Raw genomic sequence first — 22,715 nt, 5'->3', positions numbered from 1 at the left:
CTAATGCAGAGTGGCGTTAAAGCGAGCCCGCGCACCCGGAACTCAGAATGATGCGCTTAATGCATTCACTTCGTTATTTACAGTTATGCGCATCCCGGACGCACAATGATGCGCTTAAAGCACCTACTCCTAATGAAGTCCCGGGGATCATTTTGCTCCCCAAAGTAAATAATAGTAAGAACACAACGAGAAGAGATGATACGTTACATGTTTAACACATAGTGCGTTGCATCAATCTGACAGTATACAGTTAAATCAGAGGTTTAAAAAGAGTTATTTCGTATGAAGACGCAACACATTCAGACCGCTTCCAGTGCTTCTAATAAACTAAGCTATACTCAGCGAGTAACGTTAACTCACAGTCTCTAGCAAAATACATTTTAAACAAAACCATAGACTATCATCTTGTCATTATGAAGAATAATGAAAACATTGGAACATCTTGGAAAGAGTAGCGTCCTGACCATCACAGTACACACGCATGCTGACTGGAGATTGACAGATAGCACCAGCGGAGGTCAGAGTTTCTTAATTATGCTATATTGGTTTATTCCTCGCATAAAGCTATCGAATGACATAAAAAGTGCATTGGTGGTTTCATGATAGTCAGTCCTCTTTGAAGCTCTTAAGAGTAATTTATGCAGGGTCACAATCTGCAAAGGTTCACATACACTAATTTACACTAGTACAATAGCGTTAATGTAAATCATTACTGTAAAGCGTAGTTTTACATTACAAAAAAGCAAATTACAAAAAAGTAATTTAATATGAAAGTCTACATCTACGTGCCCCTCTCCTTCCGTTTGTGATTGCGTGTCCATGCTGTGATGATCGCATTCTGGGGGTAACGTTAGGGGGAATTCCTCCGTCCATTCACTAACTTACTGCGTCCGAGGCTCTCGATCGCTTTTTGTCGGGTGAATTATACTTTCTCTTGTTCTGCTGATTAATTTACACACGCCCGGGAACAGAAACTGCTATTACAGCAGATAAACGTAAATAATACGAAGCGTCGACGCATTTCACGCATGTCGACGTGTCGTTGCAGCACTAATCGTTATTGTTACTTAGTTGACTTTTGGGTGAGCTAAATGAGGTCTGAATTTGGTTGAAAAACAAGAGTAAACATTTTGAGGCAGTAGAGCATGGGCAAAACATTGCATAGTGTGGAGATAACACATTGCTTTCCAGTTCAGTTTTGCCTTCCCTCTTTATTTGCTGTTTAAATGTGATTTTATGCCATTTTGCGTTCCAAGTCATACGAGCAGTATTTGTCAGATCACAATTGACTGGATCATGCATCCCTAAATGTATCCAAGGTTTACATGCACATATTAATTTAAGCAAATTTGGTCATAATTTGACACATTGTGTGTTGTTATTATACTCTCCCCTCTCTTTTGTGGCCTTTTGTTTGTGTGGTTCTGTTCGGCCTCTCGACCAGTATGCCTCCTCTGCTCTTTTTCATCCGATAAGCAGTTTTAAGCACGTGCAACCTTATTGCGTTTTGCCTCCACTGACCTTCATCGCTCTCGCACATCTCTTCTGCAGGTCTCGGATGACCCAATTAAACTTTTCTCTCATTCCGCACCGCCGCCCGCACCGTGCCCAACACTGGACCACGAAAAGCGTGGCAGTCAAGGTTCAGGAAAGGGCATCTCCATGGTGAAACGCTGAAAAATATGCCATAATGATAGTCTCGCCAGAAAGTAAAAAGAGATGCTGTCATGTGATTGTGCCTAGCTGGTTTAAAAAGGCGGGAGAAAAAGGCTTCGATGGTGGACTTATTTTAGATGTGTTTTTTTATCAGTCCACTTCCCAGCAGATGAGACGGAACCCTTTGTCTGTGTTACCTAGACCCTTGTGTTCTTCTTGGAGAAAATGCATTTAAAATGTAGGTTTCACAATGTGAAAAACAATGTAGTTGAGAAAAAGAGATTTGTATTTCTTTGGGGCACTGTGTGCAGTTGTTAGTGGGTTTTTTTGTGACTGCATTCAGATCATAAACAGTTTTTCCAGAGGTGTTTTGCTATTTTCAATTCACTGGTGAGACCGAATCAGAATAAATGCTGTGTTTAGGACATTGAAAGCGCTCAGAGGTGTGAAAATATTTACAGGTATATAGGTTACAGAGTTGTAAAGGCAATAATAGATCGACCACTAAAGAATAAAGAACATTTTGGGTTATATTCATGTCCAACTTGGCAAAAAATGTTTTTGGTATAGATGCATCTACTAAATTTCTCCAACGATACCAATAGTCAATTATTAAGAGTGATATATGCCGATACCGATTCAGAAGATTGAATTAATATTTCTTAACTTTCTGAATGTTATTAATTCATATAATGACTATTAATATTCAACATCAAACTGGTGATGTTTCTTAACATTTTCCATATACAGAGCACTAGTGTTGTCACGGTACCAAAATTTCAGTAGTCTGTACCAATACCAGTAAAATTCCAAGGATCTCAGTACCAATTTTGGTACCAAAGCAAAACAGTACATGCTAATTGAAACACAATTTTATTAATAAAGCTCATTGTTAATATAAATGTATAAAAAGCAATGCCATTTTGTATACATGAAGTATACAAGTTAATTGTTGCTGAAACGGTTGTGTGCTCACTGGGGTCTTTCATGCTGATGAACATCCTCCTCAGTCTGCTGCTGTATAAGACAAATAGAATAAACTTAAGTAAGGCAACTGACTGAACAAACATGCATATGCAATATTAAAACAAACCTCAGTTTTTATACTGCATTTACACAAGATTACTTACATTAAGGTAACTGTATATTAAAATAATAAATGCAACAGATAGATTTTTCTTTAGTTTAAATGTGGCTTTTTAAACCTAATAGAGTTATCTATCCAAGACATACACATTGCTAGTCATACAGTTAGTATGATAGTTTTCTAGCACATAGATTTCAGATAGGCCTATATAAAATAGGTACTGTAAACCCCATCCTGTCCTCCCATTTATTTTACCCCATTACAGTTATAAAAGCATTAAATGGTTAATAAGGACACTTGACTGGTTTAGCATTGGCGCTAACAAACTAACACGCAAACAGGGACGTTTATTTTAATGTAACTTTTAACCTAACATATGATGCAACATTCATAATGCAAACGCAACAGAATTTGAAACTTACTGCTTGAACTTGTTCAAATAAATCCGAATGTTTCCTCCTTTCACCACAAAACTCTGTTCGTTTTCTTCGTGATATGACTTTAATCTGAAGTATTTCTGTGGACATCTCTTGTGGATCGGAGCCGCGATTATCCGCTCATCATGTCTTATTGCATCTATAAAAAGTTTCCGACTGACAACATGTCAGACAGAGCATCAGTACCCGGTTGACCCGGTACGTCGGTGCTACCGGGTCTTATGAAAATTAGGTACTGCCAACTTTTTTATTTTTAGGTACCGACTTGGACCCGAAGTACCGGGACTTTTGACAACACTACAGAGCACACATTTATTGCATTTTCCTGACCTCTTTTGATTGACAGGATATATTAGCCCTGATCATTGGCTTCTTTTAAACTATGACCAAATTGCATGAAAATTTGCTTTTATGGACTGTTACCGATTATTGGCCGATATATCAGTGCATCTCTAGTTTTTGGTTTTGGATTTGCGTGTTGGCACTTCTAGAAATATTGTCAGACCTGTCGAACTCTGATTTGTTTATTTGAGCTTCAGATATTCTGTAAAGGAAATATGTGCCAGTTTATCGGTTTGTAGTTTTACCATTGAGAAGCTATAGGTGATTTTTACAGTGAGGATTGTTGTTATTGTGATCACTAAGCTCTTTTTTTATTTTGACAAATGTTTATAAGGTGTCTTATGAATGCAGTAGTGAATGTGGCATGTGCTGCAATTGAAAAGTCTCATGTGTATCAAGTGGATTTCGATTTGAATGTGAATGGAAGTTTACAATGCAAGCTGCAATGCAATGCAAGTTTTTTTGGTATCAGGTCATGTGCTAACATAGGTATAATAACATTGATTTTAGAACAAAGCATTTGCAATGTTGCTTTGTTTGTGGCCTGACCATCCTGACAGCAGTATTTGGCTCAACTAATTGTATGATTAAGGGTGGAGACTATCTGTTTGTCTGACCAATAGAAAACGGAGGAAACCTGTTTGAAAACAATCATTATAGAAATCCACTTGTTATTGCTAGAGTTACAGGAAATGCACACTTTACATTTAATTTCTGCAACAAACAATAAAACATTGACTGTATTTTCCTTTTATGTCCAGATTGTCAAGACTTCTCAGCTGCTAAAGTTTCACATTGGAGCAAGACCTGATCACATGGTAAGCCAAAAAAGCTCTCATTTTCATTTCTGAGTTGCAACTGTTTGTTTTTGTCAGTGTTAGAGCACACTGAGCTATGTACACATGTGGTCTAAGGGGTCTTGGACCATTACACAGCTGTAATGAATTCACTAAATGCCTGACGTGTCAGTTAGGGTTAAGCCTGACCTGACACTAATGAATGTATTTTGTGTCGTTTGCACAAACAGTCAAAGCTTTAGGTAAACAAAGCAATGTCAGTAAGCAGTTAAAGGGATATTTCAGCCAGATATGAAAATTATCTCTTACATTTGGCATGGCGGCTAGTAAATCATATGACTTCCTGAATTTAGTTGAACACAAACAAGTAGTCAACACAAATAAAATTTAGCTTATCTGTAACAGGGAGTAGTTCATTTCTTGCTGTTTCAGTGTGCACTATAGCCATTTGCTACAGTGTTTTACTTGGAAGATTTTTCATAAAAAAGTTTAGAGCTTGTCGTGGATTGTTAGAGGACAAATTATGTATGCTAAATAATGAGTTCTTGTGAATTGAATGCCTGCCAGGGACTAGGGACAAAAGGTTATGACTTCCTTTTTTGTAACCTGAAATTTCCAGTTATTTATTCTAGTAGTTGGTGCATCCTGTTGGTCAGGACCACTTCACAGATCACTCAAAGCCTACCTTAAACCCTTCACATGTGCTGTAGATCAGTGCAAAATGCCTTTTCTCTGCGTAACTAATCTCCAGCAGGGTATATTGTTTCAAGGATCAAAATTTTAAGCATTTTCAAAAGCAAGCGCTATTCAGAGCTAAAGTAGGGTGAACTTCAGTGATTCTGTGTCACCACTTTTCTATAGCGTTTGGTTATAGCAATTTTGGATGTGGAATAGTATGTTGTTAGTCTTATTGCAGTTGCTTTTGAAACCACTAAATTCTATATATAATTATAGACCGATACATGTTTTTTTCACTCTAAACTCATTTTGTCAGGCTTTCTTAAGTGTTGCCATAGGAACAGTGAGTATGGAGCGGCTAGTCTTGAGGCTAAGATTTGTTTGCCTGTTGACTGGCGGAGAACGATGGAAAATCGAGGTCTAATAAACTATTTAACTCCTGTATTTGAACAGAAGGGTTTGTATTTAATTTTTTTCAGATTTTCATGTTAATGTAGCCATTTTTGGAAATATTCACCATATGGGTGCTGTAAAACTCTTGTTTGTTTGAATTCATCCGAAATTGGATGAAAGCTGAGGTTAAGCTGTTTTGCTTTTGACACAAAGATACGCATCTGTTCTGAATTGCGAAGATGCAATGTAGAATTGGAGCCAGAAGAGTTTGCTTTGGTGTAGACTATATCCATCATGTAATCTACTGTATGTCCACAATATCAGGACCTGAGTGGTACAGCAGTATTGAGTTTCCATGTTTTGGCGTTGGGCATAAATGACTAGCTGCACCAACTTTTGAAAAACAAAGCCCGGCTTATATTTGTCTGGGTTGTCTGAAAGATCAGTCTTTTAAAGATTTGAAGAATAAATGAGATCGAGCTTGTGTTGCTTTAAGGCAGAATCTTAAAGTGTTGACTAGGTGCTCACCTGAGCTAAACCCATTCTCATCACCTAGTCAACACTTTAGGCCCGATTCACATTTCGCGTCTTTTCCGCACGCATGTTCGTTATTTTAAATGTAGACGCGCACAAATAGGGGGTGACGCACATTTTTCTAGGCGCGTTGGCGCCGCATCGAGATGGAAATAGTTCAACTTTTGGAGTGCCGCACGCGCGCACCGCTGGTCATTTGAAGAGAGAAAGAGGTGCGGCTCACGTTTTCCGCGCAGTTTTAGACGCGAAATGTGAATCGGGCCTTAAGATATGCTGCCTTAAAGCAACAGTCTCAATCTCATTTTTTTCAACCACAATTTATGTTAAAATGTGCAAAAACTTACAATAGACATTTACTGACATTTACAATAAAACCTAGAAATCTACTTGTTCCAAAACCTACCTTAATATTCTTAATATGCAGCATTCCAATAATCTGCAAACCTCCTAAGTAAATGAATTGGGATGCGCTACATAGGCAGTGCTGGCTTGACAATTGTCTGAAATTGTGCGAAAGTGCCGTTGATGGAAATTTCTGGTTAACATTAAGGGGGCACTATTCCCCATCTTCTGAAAGTGTACAGCATCTTTAGATCCAAAAGAAGCCCTCACTTTAAAAAAAGTGAAAATTTCTGACAATTTTTTTTCACATGAAATTACATGGTTTTCACAGTTTTCTTGTAAATTTGCAGTATTAAGTAAATTTCTGAAAAAAAAAATTCACATAAAATTACATGGTTTTCAGTTTTATTGTAAATTTGCATTAAGTAAAAAAAATCTGTATCTGTAAAAAACAGTACAATTATGTAAAATAACATGTTTTTACATTAAACATACAAAAATCTGAAAAAAAAATAATTCTGTAAAAAAACATTTTCCCCCTTCTGTCTAAGTTTTGAACATCGTTCTGAATCCAATCTGGGCAAAGTCTTGAATAAAAACTGCAATTTTCTCAGCTTTTTGTTCTAAAGGTTTTATTAAAATAACAGGGTGTCCGCGGATCCTTAAAATGTCTTAAAAAGTCTTACATTCCATGATGTCAAAATAAGGTCTTAATTAGCATTAAAGTGTCAGTCAAACCGACACTGTAAAGAAGATTTTATTTTCGTTTTAAAATCATGTACGTCTTATTTGTCACGCAGAACAAAATAGGCGGAACCAACTAACAAATAACATGTTTGCGGGGGGTTCGTTAGGTGAGTGGACTGGACATTACCACATGGAGAAAAGTTTGAGCTTTAGCCATGGGGAAGTGCAAATTTGTTGCTATGAAATTGGTCTTAAATTTCATTCTGCACGGTATTAAAAAGGTCTTAAAAAACTTAAATCTAACTCTCAGAAACATGCAGATACCCTGAAATAAACTACACATTTAAGAGGTGATAAAAAGTGAAGAAAAAAGATTAAATACTTTTTTGTTCAATATATTTATAGAGAAAAACATTCTGATGACCATCAAAGTATTATGACAATTAGGCTATAAAAAATTTGTTTTACAAAATGCTGGTGGGGAAAAAGTGAAGATGTCTATCCTCTGTAACAGTCTTCATGTCAGGGGCAAGGCCTATTATGCATTACGACAGCTCAGTAGATTTTGAAAATGAGTAAGTGTCATTAAAAAACCTTTTCAGAAAGCAGTCTAAGGCTTTTTTTCCCACCTTTTGCTTTGCTTCAAAAGCACGGGTCCTGATTCACAGACCCTATCACCTTCCCAGATTATTTGGCGTTAACGTCAAGGCAACCGCCATTAAGTGATGAATATTCAAAGCATAACCTTTGTGCCCGATCTGCCGTGGCTCAGTCTAAATCACACATGATTACGGTCTTTATCAGCCTGCTTTCCTGTCTGATGTAAGATCGTCTGAACAATAGAGAAAGTGTTGGGGTTTATCAAGCAGGTGCATCAACAGTTGTTAACGAACATCCCCCTACCTTACCTTACTGCTAGAGATGGGGGAAGGGAAGTATCTCTCATGAGAGACAGAAAAAGCTGCCAATAGCCCACAGAAGTGTCACAGCCGAGCACACAGTGTGGATAGACTAACTGCTCTTTGAAGGGTAATGGTGACATCTGTTTCCCTTTAGCTGGCTTATTGTGAAGATTGCCAAAAATGTTTTGTGTGTTATGTACCTTGAGTTCCAATTTTGGTTGGAGACTTGAAGAAAGGGTGTTTTCTGGGCTCCATCACTTAGAAAAATAACAGTGTCCTCTTTTGTTTGACAGATGAAAAGTAGGGATGTAACGATTCACTCAGCTTACGGTGCAATTCACGATACTGGTCTCACGATACAGTTTTTTCACGGTTTATTTTTACAAAATGAGTTGCGACAAATTAGAAATGAACAACTGCCCTTTTATTATTTCTAAAACGCTGCACATTTCTTTGTAAAATAAAAATAACAAAACTAAATTGCAATTTTAAAACGAATTCCAAATCAAATAAAAAATGAACAATTGTCTCTTTAATATAAACTAGTGCTGTCAATCGATTAAAAAAATTAATCGGATTAATCACACATTTTTCTGTGATTAATCACGATTAATCGCACACAACAATTTTATTTTAAAATATACTTTTACATTTTAATAATTTCACATTTATTCTTCAAATTGATGTAGAAACAACATGTTTATTTAACAGCATCATTTTATGAAAGCTAACATTTTGATATTAGTATTGTAACTCATGTCTCTATTAAATTGATTATTTTAACATTAATTATAGCCATTCAACAGTATAATTGAGAGCTCATGTAGGAAATTGAAGGACACTTTACAGTCTTTAATGCTAAATTATAAATTAAATGCAGAAGAATTCTCATTAAAGCTATAAAATCACATTGATTTCTTCTTTTATTTTGTTCTTTGATTAACATTAGTGACAGGAGTCACAGCAGCACGTTTAAGAACGCGGCCCCTTTAAGAGCTGTCTTAGTACGCAGATCTGACCGTCACCGCACTCCCATTTTCACAACTCTTTGCATTCATTTAAGATTTTATTTTACACCTTGAAGTCTGTGCTTAAGAAAATGCTAGACAAAACGGGCTTTCTGACATAATCTTGTATGGTTTTATCCATTCAAGCACGAAAGAGAACTTAACACGGATGCGCTGTCTGACAGAGATTCACCGACGCAGCCGTTACTGTACACACCAGACTGGACCTCTCGTTGCGTTTTGCCGCGTCCCACAGTTTAGAAGCTGTCTATCTTCATTGAACGCGTCAAAGCAACTGTTTAAAATCGCGCTTAAGTGGTTTAAAAGCCTGTACACGAATAAGAGCGTGATTACATAATGTAACGCTAGACAAAGGATGTCAAAACAAACGGATGCTGCGTTAATTGCGATAAATATTTTCTCACGCGTTAATTTGAAAAAATTAATCGCATGCGTTAATGCGTTAACGTTGACAGCCCTAATATAAACAAACAAAGACTTTGTACGTGCTTTTCCTAACTTGGATTTTTTTTACATTTAATAAATATCAGCATATCCACGTTAACCAAGTTTGCAGTAAACACAGCGGCCCCAGCTGTTTAAAACATTTATTGCGATTCATTTAACATCTCTTGAATCGACTTGAATCGTCACATATTATAATAGATTTTCAGCCGTCTCACAATGAATAGTTACATCACTAATGAAAAGGCTTTGTTTTGATTGCATTTATCAGGGGAAAACATGGACCCTGGTGTAGCGTATTTAATAAAGATAATCAACTTTACTTTTGTCGATATAAACAAGTCTCAGCTCAAGCTAAAGCTAAAGGTTTAGCTTTAAAATGTTTAGGGCTGCAACTAAAGATTATTTTGATAATTGATTAGTTGGACGATTATTTTTTCGGTTAATCGGATAAAAGTGTAATTAGATCTTTTGCTTCTAATGACTAAATCAGAGATGGGAAAAGTATACACAACTGAACTCATTTGCCTTCTCCAAAAATGTTACATTTACATTTAGTCATTTAGCAGATGCTTTTATCCAAAGCGACTTACAGAGAGTTCAGGGAGCAATAAGCGATATGTCATACAGGAGCAATAATACAATAGGTGCTAATACAAAGTTACTAGTTTCAACAAAAGCCAGACCACTTGAGAGAAAGAGAGATTTTTTTTTCATTTGTCAAGTATTCAAAGAAGAGATGGGTTTTAAGTAGTTTTTTGAATGTTGTGAGAGATGTGGTTGACCGGACCGAGTTAGGAAGAATGTTCCACCAGGAAGGAGTTGTGAAGGAGAATGAGTGGGAAAGCGATTTACAGCCCTTATGAGAAGGCAATACAAGACGCTGCTCGTTTGCTGAATGCAGGGTTCTTGATGGAGTGTAGGAGTGTGTGAAAGTATGTCGGTGCAGATCCAGTGATAGTCCTGTAGGCAAGCATTAGTGACTTGAATCTGATATGGGCTTCAACCGGTAGCCAGTGGATAGAGATGAAAAGGGGTGTCACATGAGCCCTTTTGGCTCATGTTGTGAATGTCTCCCTAATTAACACACCCGGTGAGTTGATTCAGGTGTGTCATATTAGAAGCAGCTGACAATAGTCTCTCCCAAATGTGGGAGGGAGGGGGCGGTTGGCCAAAGAAAATTTTTTTTTTGTGGCATGAAAAGTGAGATATTTGTCATTCAAATGTAGTGAAGTACAGTAAAAAGTATCCCGAAAAAATACAAGTACAAGTACAAAAAGTGTACTTCATTACTTCCCACCTCTGATATAAATAAACCCCCAAATCAGGGTATTTAGCCTATTATGTACTTTGCAAAGTGCAAACGCCACAAATTGGGTTTTACAAATATAATCTTTAATTTTCTCATTTAAACTTTATAACTGCGCGGCTTTAAGAGATGCATGCAAAGCACGTCTGACTGCAAAAACTGCGCACCAAGCACTGGACGGAGAGACGCACGCACGAAGAGACATGTCTGACTTTAAAACTGCGCACCTCGCGCTGCACAGAGGGACATTTAAAAGGGAAGAAGACGCGCTTGATTTATAACTGCGCAGCTCGCAAGTGACAGACCAACTAATCGATAATGAAATTAGTTGACTACTATTTTCATTATCGAAAATTATCGAATTTATCGATTAGTTGTTGCAGCCCTAAAATGCTATTGCTCAGATGAGCTAAACCCGCTGTCGTCCTGTTTCAAGTATTTGAGAGCTGGTGATACGTACTGCTAAAAGGCGAGTCAACAGTGTGACATGGATGTTTCTAAATTCATCCCGCAGTTGTCAAGATAACATGCCGTAATCGCTGTACCTCAGGCTCATAGTGGTGTTTTGTTTTGTGTGGTGGCTGGTGCCATCATCAAAAAAAGTTGACTAAACAACCAAAAATGAGTACACAAATGTGAAAATGCATCGCAAGCTTATTAGTGTCATTTTCACAGTCAAACAGAGTTGATGTCCTATGTTGATTTTTAACCAGTTTTGTTTCTCCCTTTGCTCTCCGAACAGATTTTGTTTGGCTCGCCATCGTAATGACACCTGCTACATCGCTTAGCAAATTCAGACCAATAATGTGAGCTAATTGGAACGTACGCCGCTCTGAAAAACAGATAGATACAGCAGGTGCAATAGCACAAAGACCGTCTCAGAGACCCAGGAGACATGGACTCCGAGCTGGTCGTATGAAGGAAGTAGTTTTCATCCTTTCAGAATGTCTCACTTGAGGCTTAACCTTTGTAGATGAGACCACTGAAACCCGCCAAAAGCTGTAACTAAACAGCCATGTCAAAACTCGCGTTTCAGTTCTCGACTGTGGAAATGAACTCTCGCTCACTATAAACGTTGCATTCAGTTAACAGAAGAATGTGATTCACGAATAAAGATATTAACCCCAGACCTGAGCTGGGAAAACTGCCCTCAATGATTTGTTGTTTTCACTTTCAGGCTTGATTTAGCTGCTGGTATGTGCCAGGGCAAGTTTTAAGCTCGAGACCATTTTTTAGACACCCTGTTTTGGCGATGTGACAGCAGGGTTTGTTGATGAGAAGATGAAACTTGGCATAAATCGCTCGCTAACAAGTTACAGTTGATTCTTTATACAAGGTGAAACATCAAAGCAATAAATCGTCGGTGTAGCTGATTGTACTTGATTGGTTGATTTTCAGATCCTGTCTTAGATGAAAATAATCATAACACATCTGGAACTTAATTTATATTGCAAGTTATGCATTGTCAAGAAAGCTTGAAGCTTACATTTTAAAAGAACTACTTTATCCTGACGTCACAATTGTTTTTGCAAATGTATCTGTTTTTATTTGCAATATTGTGCCAATCAAGAAGATAAACAACGTGTGTCATTTAAAAGCTGTTAACAATGTGTTACGAAACAATGCAAACAGGTTATTCATTAGTTTTACTTGGTCACCATGAAATCAAACAGGGAAATTCTAAGTGTTTTTCACAGTGTTGCAGTGATTATTATTTATCCGTGCACACCATTATTTTTTGTACTTTGCACTTGTAATCTTTAATCAAAAAACATAAAGCTCCTATCCCCCTCTCACAACAACTCTTCACCACATGACGTAAGCAACAAAAAAGAGGTAGGACTATACTCACTGTCCAATGGTCAGCCCTCCCCTCCAGGCCCAACTTACAACAAACCAATCACAAAAGGAGGGCAAAATAAAGCCCCACCCTACATTTTTAGGGAAACTTGTTTTGTTCCTTTATGTTGCCCTAAACGTATTGTTGTCAAATGTACACATCATCGCACTTGTCAACAGCAAGACTTTAGTGACTGAAAGTGACCTTTTGTCACCTCATTCGCTTTTAACCTGGTGTCCCAATGATCAAGGCGTTTTTGTATGCACGTTTATTTATAAACAAAACCTTTAGTTTTTTTCATGAAATATGTAGGCCAAGTGGTGTAAAGGTGCAAGACTGTACTTATTTTTAAGAATATTCTGATGATGCTTTACAGTTATTTAAACAAGAATTAAGTATTGCCAATGCAAATTGAAGCACTTCATGGAAATGAATGGTCAGTTTTTCATCATAATTTATGTTTCCATGGTAACAGCAGTTTATCAATGCTTTATCTCTGAGCTCATAGTCGATATATCTTGAAATGTTAACACTGTTTTCTCTGAGGGAAAATTAATTTGATTATTATTTGCCGACTGTTTGCTCTTAGAGACCCAGCTAAGAAAAACTCCACAAACATGCCTTCACTGACCTCAGAGGAGTTGGGTAAATTTAGGTGTGTTGCAGGTATCTAAGACAATATCTGCTTCATTGACCTTTTTTTTGTAATGTTATTGCAGGTGCTGAGACACTTGGTTTGGATCCTTAAAAAGCGTTTACCTTGCGGAAATAGAGCTGATAGTGTGGTGAGTATAAATGCACGGCGGTGCTAAGATGGCTTCTTTTTTTCTCTAAGGAGAATGGAAAAACTATATTTAGCAGGGCTCTGTTTTTGACATGGAAAAGGTACAGCTGTTTCAGAGAGTGTTTGGAGCAGAACAATTCAGGACGGGCTGTTCTGTGCGTTACACACACACACAGCATTCAACTCGGCTCTAGCTTGTTGTTATTTTCACACCTTGCAATGAAATGCCCAGTGACATTTCTTCATGACTGCTTCCTCAACGTGGATCGAGATGGACAGTTTATAGTACTTGTTTACTTAGCAGGGGAAGGCGGTTCGGTGTACAGAGAATCCTGCAAGCAGTCTGCAAAAATGTGGCATTGATAAAATGGCAGACAGAGAGATGAACTATTTCAGGTTCAACCAGCAGTATATATTCTGTATAGGGTTGGGAGATGCCAGTGAAACATCGCGATGGACGATGGCGGGGGTTTGGGGTATATCAGTTTGCTAGATGGCCATCTGCCAAAACATTAAAAACAATTATATCAGGGCTCCTGACAGCGACCAAATCGCATTTTGCGACCAGTTTTTAAGACAGCGTGAGCATTTTAACAAGTAATTGTACATGTACGACCTGCAAATTTGGTATTTCTTCCAGCGGTTATTTTATGTGGAAAGACGTGTAGATTGTGAGCCCACCAGTGTAGGCTGTGTGTGATTAGACAACTAGGTGAGTCACGCGTCACTGATGTTTGCTGGCGCCTTCACGGACGCGCACAGTTCACACAAGTTTGACACAACGTGAGCGTCCTACATAATTTTGCATTGGCTAAAATTGTATTTGTATTTGTAATTTCTAAAGTCTGTCCTGATTTGGAAGTTTACCTGCTTTTATAACTGTCCAAAGGTGAATATTTAATTCCAAGTTGCCTTAATTGGTCATTGTTGCAAACGCTAATGCATTCAAATGGGAACAATGAATGAGTTTGTATACTGGCGCTCTTCTTCTATCCATAGTAACTGATTTTGGCAGGTGAAGATATGATGTAACCCTTCTGTACAGCTCCAGTGAGATCATGTTCCAACAGACCTTTAGGCATCGCCTATCCCACTTGCAGCGGGCTAGAAGAGAAACAGCCCCTCCTAAGGGTCTGAGTGTTTTAAAAAACAGCAGAATTCTCAACCAACAGGAGAATCATGCCAAAGGGGAGATACCTTTTGTTTTGTAGTTCCTCCATCACTGTAGATAACAACTCGCTCCGGTTAACTGGGTCTCAGCAGACCTCGAATATGTTACCCCTTAGTCATTTCTCTTCTCAGAGTCCTGTTGTGGTGATTTCCTCGAAACGGCCTCAGTGCACTTGGTTCACCTGCAGATGAAGAACTAGCATGTCTGCGATAAGAACTCACTGGGGGTGGTTCAACTCATTTGCTATTGATTATTGGCTTGCATTGAGCTCCAGTGTTGTTCACGGTCATTTATTTGCTCAGGCGGCTATCACTTACTCGGTTTGTTATGCTTGTTGTTTGTCTGCATATTTTTATAGATTATTTTTAAAGATGTGCATGACGTTTTTATTTAATTAAGCATTAAGCCACCGCCCATTATAATCTCATTATTCTTAATAGTAGTTCTCATTTTTTATTGGTAAAGATGCATCAATGCCAAAACATTTGATGGTCATAATTATAGGCTTCATTTTCGTAATGCATTATAATATTGATTTTATTCTTGGGGTATTTTGGGGTTATGACCAAGCAAGATAACAAGATGTAAAGAAATAATAATTGAGATTCAGCATTGGATTCCTTTGTTGTAGCTAGGGCTGAACGATTAATCGAAATCGAATCGCAATCGCGATGTGAGACGTTGCGATTTGATAACGCAAGAGGCTGCGATGTGGAAGCGATGTGAAAAATAGGAAACGCGTCTGTTCCAAGCCCGGTTTGAGTGGCATTCTTGCTAACCAACTGAGTGAGCACACCTCAGTTATGCCTAATCAGCACTGCCCCAGCCAACTGCATAAACGTCCGTCATTAAAAAACAAACATACAGAAGGCAGGAGAGAGAGAGTGTGTGTTATTATGGCATCTGCAGAGTCAGATCGATCATATTAGCCAAATAAATACTAAAGAACCATCCAATTCAGAAGACCACCGCGCACACACAGCCTGTGTCATACTCGCGCGACTCTCCCCCGCGTTGCGCGTCTCGCGGACGAGCCGTTTAAACTTGACACGCATACACAGCCTGTTTCGTAATGACGTTTATAGTACTTGAGTCCGGCTCGGGCATCTGGCAATATGGACGAGGCTTGATGCACGCGCGCACCCTGTGTAAACTCACGCCTAGCTCCGCGTTTCAAACAAATGTAAATTCTATCTAACTGTTTTGCTAATTTCACTTGGATGAAATTAAACATTCAGCACATTTTTTACTTGTTTTAAAAAAATCCCACATACTTAAACAATAATAAATCAGCCTATGTAAACTATGAACTATTTTAATAATTCACTAACACAATAGAAAATGTTATGGATTTAAGGGTTACAATGGGAGTTGTATTTGTTTTAATGGAAACTATAATAGTGTACACTGGTATTTGGATTCTATTGGTGTGATGTAATCTGGAAGTTGGAAACCAATTGAACAACAGTAAGCCCTATTTGAATAATGCCCAAAGCACACTACAAAAATTAATTTTGTAATGGTTTAAATGGAAACAATTAAATGTTTTTTGTTGTTGTTTTCTTTCAGGGTAACTATACCCATACTGTGCTCCACACAACAATATTGAATTGAAGCTTGAATTAGAAAAGTTAAAATCGCAAATCAAATCGCAATCGCAATGTCTGTCAAAAATATCGCAATTAGATATTTTCCCCAAATCGCACAGCCCTAGTTGTAGCACACTCTTTCATCCTCTAAATTTGATAGCATGTTAAAACAATGTGTTTTTTGTGATTCATCCTAAAGATGGTTTAATTGGACGCACGCACCCAGCCTGAAGTTAACTTCAGGTCTGTGTTTGTTGATCGGTCTGGCTAGTGGCTAATAACATAACTATTTATATTTTAATTAATTTAATTAATATTAATTTATATTACTGTTTTATTGTATAATAATTGTATTCAACAATTTGTTGAATTTTATTGTATATTCATTTTATTAAATAAACAATTTGTTAAATGGCATTTAAGCATTTAAGTAACTGTTCTTCTACTGGTAACCAAAAATAATACTGGCTAGTAGGGATGTAACGATTCACTCAGCTCACGATGCGATGCGATTCACGATTCTGATCTCACGATGCGATTTATTCACGATTTACTCACGATTTATTTTTAAAAAATGAGTTGAAACAAATTAGAAATGAACAACTTCCCTTGCATTATTTCTTAAATGCTTTACGTTTCTTTGCATAATAAAATAATGTTTTATTTCAAATAACAAAAGTAAACTGCGATTTTATAACAAATTAATAATAGAAAAAGTCTCTTTAATATAAACAAACTAATACTGTCTGTGCTTTTCTTGGATTTTTTTGCATTTAAGAAATATCAGCATCCACGTTTAGGTTTGCAGTGAAAATAGCGGCCCCTGCTGTTCAAAGAATGTATTGCGATTCAGTTCAAGCCTCAACCGAATTGAATCGTCACTCATTATAACCGATTTTCAACCGGCTCACGGTGAATCGTTACATCCCTACTGGCTAGACATACTTTTAACTTGTTAGCTAATGTAATTTACTTGTTATTTCTTTTGCTTGTTATCAGAAATAATCTACTCTATTCTTTGTGGATGTGTACTGGAAGTTAAGTTCGGCCCACAAAAGCATGCATGCGCAATAACGTTTGTTTATGTTGTTGCATTGAAACTGTCTATAGAAGTCGAGCTTCAACTGGCTTACTCAGTGTTTACCTCTGTAGCTGCAGGCGGTGACACCACATTTACCGTCTCTCCTAAACGGAGGTAAATGATTTCATTAAACATCTCCAGCACGTATGTGCCGGTGCAGATCAAAACAGCCCTCAGTATTATTCATGACCTCTTCTTCAAATAGATGCTACTACTGATTCTAAAGACTTGATATTTGAATCTGTGACAGTAAAGTTACGATGAGTAAGAATCTGTGCATATAAATAACAGAAAAATCTGGCCGATATTTCCAAACACTATTTAGCTATTTATATATTTCACAAAGCTCCAGTTGATGTTGTGAAACGAAGATCAATATTATTGTTTTTTAGCAGACACTTTTACCCAAAACATGAATTTTGAGTGCATCAGTACATTTTACCAGGATGTGCATTTCCTGAGAATGAAACCCATGACCTTGCTTGCGCGCTCTTCCAGGTGAGCTACAGGCAAGTTACAACTTTTGCCCAATCCCTTCGGTCCCCCAGGAATCCTGGCAGTTTAGATCTTGTCCTCTTGTTACTTCTCATACTTCCCATTCTTGTTGCTCTCTGTCAAGTCCTGGAATGGAGCAGTGTGGTGCCTCCCCAAGCCATCTAACACCTGTGCACCAAAGAAAAATCACCGCTCTGTGTGTGCATGTGTGTGTGAGAGAGAGGGAGTCAACATTTCATTTCACAAACACTGTGAAAGCCACCTCAGAAAAAGAAGTGACGGCCATTCTCACCCAGAAGCAATGTCGCAACATTCAGATAACCTTCCCTGCCTCTGTAATGACCCGCTGTTACACCACCCACGGACCTTGCTGTTAGTTGTTTCAAAGTTAGCCTGCCGTGTGACTGTCTACAATAGCTGTTGTTCTATAGATTCAGAGTTAAAGTTTGTGATTTATACACCAGAAGTAGGGCTGAAACGATTCCTCGAGTAACTCGAGTTATTCGAATACAAAAAATCATCGAGGCAATTTTTGTTGCCTCGAAGCCTCGTTTAATCCATTTAACTACAGTAGGCCTACACACGGAGCACTGCGTTTCCCCACGGACCGTTATTACTGACGCACAGCCCGCTAAACTCTATTCATGTTACAGGGCTATGCATTCACCGTGAGACACACGCATTTTAGTCCGCTCACACGTGTTTCTCATGCTGATAAATAACTGATAGTTTATAGGGCTGTGACGGTTGCCGTAACAACCGCACCACCGCGATGGTAAAGTGCCATGACGGTGGTGAACTGCCACCGGCGGTAGTGCACGTCACTCTGACAAATATAGGCGTAATAAATATGAGAGCTGCGATAACGATTGCTAGTTGTAGCCTTTCAGTTGTGGATGGTTTTATTTAAAAGATTTTACATTAACAGAAATTATTGGCATACGTTTCCGTTGGTGCGTTCGAGCGCGGGCCTGCACGGCAAAACCCAGGTTATTCTGCTGGTTTTGCAATGGATCTTGTTGTGAAATGAACAGATACGTAAAATCAAAACTGGCTATGACCCGCTTGCCTAGTGTCGGAGCGCGCGCAGGTTTTGCCGCGGTTGCGGAGAGACATCTCTTCATTTGCGCTCCTGTGCACATCTTCTGAACGCGCATTTAGTGCAGCTGTACACATTTTAATCTGGACAATGTCAACAAGTAAGTTTCACATCAACGAGTCGGAAAAAGAAAAGTTTTTATGGCAATCTGAATAGGAAAGCCAATGTAGGTTTAAACAGTTTGTTTCAAACGGAATTGTTAAGGACTGTAAGGGTTAATACGCCACTGACTGAAGTTACTGCAACAAGAGCTTTTTTATTTAGTATTTAGCTTTCTTATATCATTTAAGTTTTCATTATTTACTGATGTTTATCTAAATGTTTTATATGCTGTAGTGTGCCGTTTCACTGATGGATTTGCGCGTTAAACATTGACGGATGTTTCATCCTCATTTATTTCAGATATCATATTTCAATTATTTAACAATTTCAAGTATTTAAATAAGGTCTATATTTCTCTTCCACTCGTCATGTGGTTGCTACACGCAAATATAATAATATAAATATTATTTATATAAATAATATATATTTCTCAACCACCGCACCACCGCGGTCGATTTGTCTATTACCACCGCGGTGGTAAAAAACTGCCACCGTCACAGCCCTATAAATAGCTTATTGAAATGGTGAACTGATATTTTAGTCTATTTTACGAGTGAAACTTGTTTTCCGGCTGCATTGAGTCCATCAAACTAGATGCGGAGTAGTGGACACCGAATCCTGTTATTTACACATGTCATCTGTCTGGTCTGCGTGTCTGAGTGAATGAACTGCACAGTTTAACGTGCTACACGCGTGATGCTCATGAATTTGTCTGCGTCTGCGCTGAATGAGGACATGAACTTCACCTCCAGAGTTGCGCTGAGAGTTTATTTCACAAACATGTTATTGTTTGAGTGAAGAAACAGACATACTAAAAAAATAAGCGTCTTCTGACAACCTGCCAAAATAAAAGTCATAGGCTATTGTTTGAAATTATTATTTCCATTTTTATTCATGTTTCTTAGTTATATATTTGTATTATATTGCATTTTGAATTTAATATGGCAATGGAATGTACTAAATGGGTTTAGTTTTCACAGATATTAATGTATGCTATTTCAGCAATAAAACTAATTGTTCTAAAAAGGAAACAAATTAGTTGTTTTACTCATTTTAAGAGACCTGTCTTATTAAATCTTGTATATTTAGTATTGCTTTTTAATAAAGAAAAAGTACTTATTATCCGAATACCCGATTAATCGATGGAAAAATCTGTAGAATACTCGATTAGTAAAAGAATCGATAGCTGCAGCCCTAACCAGAAGTGCCTCAAGACGGAATGTAAATTTTTTTTTCCTTTGCCTAGCTGGTTGGTATGCTCAAACAAACTTAAAGGGATAGGTCATCTAAAAATGTGGATCACAAAAGAAGATATTTTGAGAAAGGTTTCGTGTTCATACAATGGGGGCCAATGTTGGTTACCAACATTCTTCAAAATATCTTCTTTTGTGTTCTGCAGAAGAAAGAAAGTCATACAGGTTTAAAGCGACATGGGGGTGAATAAATGATGATGAATTCTCATTTTTGGGTGAATAATCACTTTAACCAGTTTCCTGCTGCTGATGTGAAAGTATTTTACCATGGAAAACATTACCTAATGGCTTTAAACATCACTATTTGCTGACTCAACGTTTGTCTTTTTAGAGAAGTTGCACAATGACTTTGATCCAACTTTTGCTGGAGCCAAAACAAGAAATGGGCTTTAACTGCCCCCCCCTGTGCCAAGGGTTATGCGCTTTATGAGAAACAGGCTAGCGGGGGAGCATTATCAATTGCTCAATTGAATGCGCATGGAGTAAAGCATTTGGAGAATCACTTTTAGAATGAAGGGTAATTTCTGGTAATAACGTCATATCGGAATTAGGGAAAAGTAGAGTGTCATTTCTTCCTAAATGATAAATAGCAGTACCAAATCATGACTATAAACGTAAACTAAAGCAATTGGCTATTTGCTAAAAGCATGAGTGTCATCGGAAAATACATCAAAGATAGAAAGCTCCATTTGTCCATTTCATGACATCTTTAAAAGAAGGATTGGCAGTGTGTATGTATAAAAGTGAAAGATGAGAAAATAGATCATATTAGGAATCTTATGTTATAATCGCAATGCATACAGGTAGTTGCCTGTTTGACTTTATTTCTTCTGCAGAACGCGAAACAAGCTATTTTAAATAAAGTTGGTAACCGAACAGCGCAAGCACCCAATTCACTTCTATTGTACGGACACAAAACCAATGCAAGTCAATGGGTGCCGGTTAACAACATTCTTCAAAAAATCTTCTTTTGTGTTCTGCTGAAGAAAGAAAGTCATACAGCTTTGAAATGATAAGAGGGTGAGTAAATGATGAGAATTTTATTTTTGGTTGAACTATCACTTTAAAACATACTTGTTTGACTACACCCTATGGCATCTATTGACCTGCTTCTAGCACATACCACAGTAGACGAAGAGCAGGGAGATCCATTTATGGCACCGATATGTCATATTTCTTTCACCGTGCCGTGTTTGGACAGTTAATGATGGAACCAGGTCCCAAAGTAGGTCAGGCGGGGTGACGTGCTAATCTCGCCGGTCTGGTTTCATTCTGTTTTTTGACTTTGGGGAGTAGGTTGCATCACAGATAGGTTAAGCCAGAATCTGTGCTAATCGCTCATGACAGCGGTGGCTAGCGTGCGGCATCCAATAAGCAGCGGTCATTGTTCCTGCCCGATTGATTGGGCTGCTTTGCCTTTGAACTCGATCCGACTGTTAGATGCTGACGCAGGGATTTGAGCCATATGCTGGTTATGCGGCTGCTGGTGTACACGTTATTGCCTTGAAAAGAGGAAGAGAAATGGCACCATTGTCTGGTTTTGGTGCGATGCGTTCTGGGGTTACTTTGTACACTTGGTGACAATAGCCACTGTTATTGAACAGAATAAGTGCACTTGCATAATTTGCAGGGTGTTTTTGTTCACGTCAAATTTAGCGTGCGTGCATTGTGTGAATTATAAGAGTAATATTTTACCTCGTGCTCCGTAAAGTGGGAACCAAGCTGTTTGTCGTTCTATAATGTCGCTTGAAAAGCGGGTCAAACATAATCACCCACGTTTCACAGTGCTCTGAAGAACGATTTAAATGCTTATGCTTACGTGACACTTTCTCTTGAATGTAATTGGTGAAAGAGGTGCGCCGACTGTGAAGAGTGTCTTGAGGAATTTGCACCCAACGGTCAGTGTTACACAAGAACACAGGCTCTCCAGGCGAGTCATTGTTCTCGGAGGCCCTCAGAGGTTTCAGGGGATCGAGTTCACTGTCGTCAAGGGAGTTGTGCGAAAAGCTCAGAGTACCACTACCAAACACGCACACACCGAAAAGCGTGATCACTCCATTCCTTCTAAGTATGCCATTCATCTAAACGTTGAAATAGCTTGGGCAGGTGTTTTTGTTCAGTTGCATGAAAATGCAAATAATCATTTTTTGGTTGTCATTAAGTGGGTGGTCCTTCACCATTGTTCGGCAAGCTTCATGTGTTTATAACAAACACTTAGACTCTGTTAAAACTGTATTTAGCCCTGACCATTTCCATATCTTAACAGTCAGTGTAAGCGGTGTTTCGCACATGAGAGACAGAGAGATTTATGCTAGACTGAGCAGGGAGACCTAGAGCAGGGACTGATTGAACCAAGAGTATATAATTTAGACAAACATGCTTAATTAAAAAAACAAGGAATTGGTTATATCCTCAAATATCCATTTAATTGCATTCAAGGTCAGTCTGCCATCATGTGCATTTGATCAAAATACCTTATTTAGATTGGTCAAGATGTTTGTGGGGAATGGTCTGTTATTTAATTTACTACATATTTGCTCTTTGAGTCTTGAGCTGGGGTGGAGTATATTACCAAAGAAATGTCTGGTCTGGAGAAATGATTAATACAATTCAAACCTTTTATCTCTAGAACATCTAGTGCAGAACATGTGTATCATTCGGCATT

At 38.1% G+C, this 22,715-nt stretch overlaps 1 protein-coding gene across 2 annotated transcripts in view; it reads left to right on the top strand.

Annotated features, from left to right (window-relative positions):
- tbl1xr1a (TBL1X/Y related 1a) overlaps positions 1 to 22,715 on the top strand; it is a 69,764-nt gene that overhangs the window by 37,326 nt on the left and 9,723 nt on the right. Inside the window, exons 2-3 of one of the 2 annotated variants that reach the window (XM_057361800.1) lie at positions 4,284 to 4,340; positions 13,196 to 13,261. The gene's annotated coding sequence lies outside the window, so the exon portion shown is untranslated. The remainder of the gene's footprint in view (positions 1 to 4,283; positions 4,341 to 13,195; positions 13,262 to 22,715) is intronic. The other variant, XM_057361801.1, reaches the window with a different exon arrangement.

Source organism: Triplophysa rosa, linkage group LG20 (assembly GCF_024868665.1).
Source record: "Triplophysa rosa linkage group LG20, Trosa_1v2, whole genome shotgun sequence".
Taxonomy (NCBI): domain Eukaryota; kingdom Metazoa; phylum Chordata; class Actinopteri; order Cypriniformes; family Nemacheilidae; genus Triplophysa; species Triplophysa rosa.
Note: the sequence above shows the minus strand (reverse complement) of the source record. Positions and strands in the feature narration are given on the sequence as shown.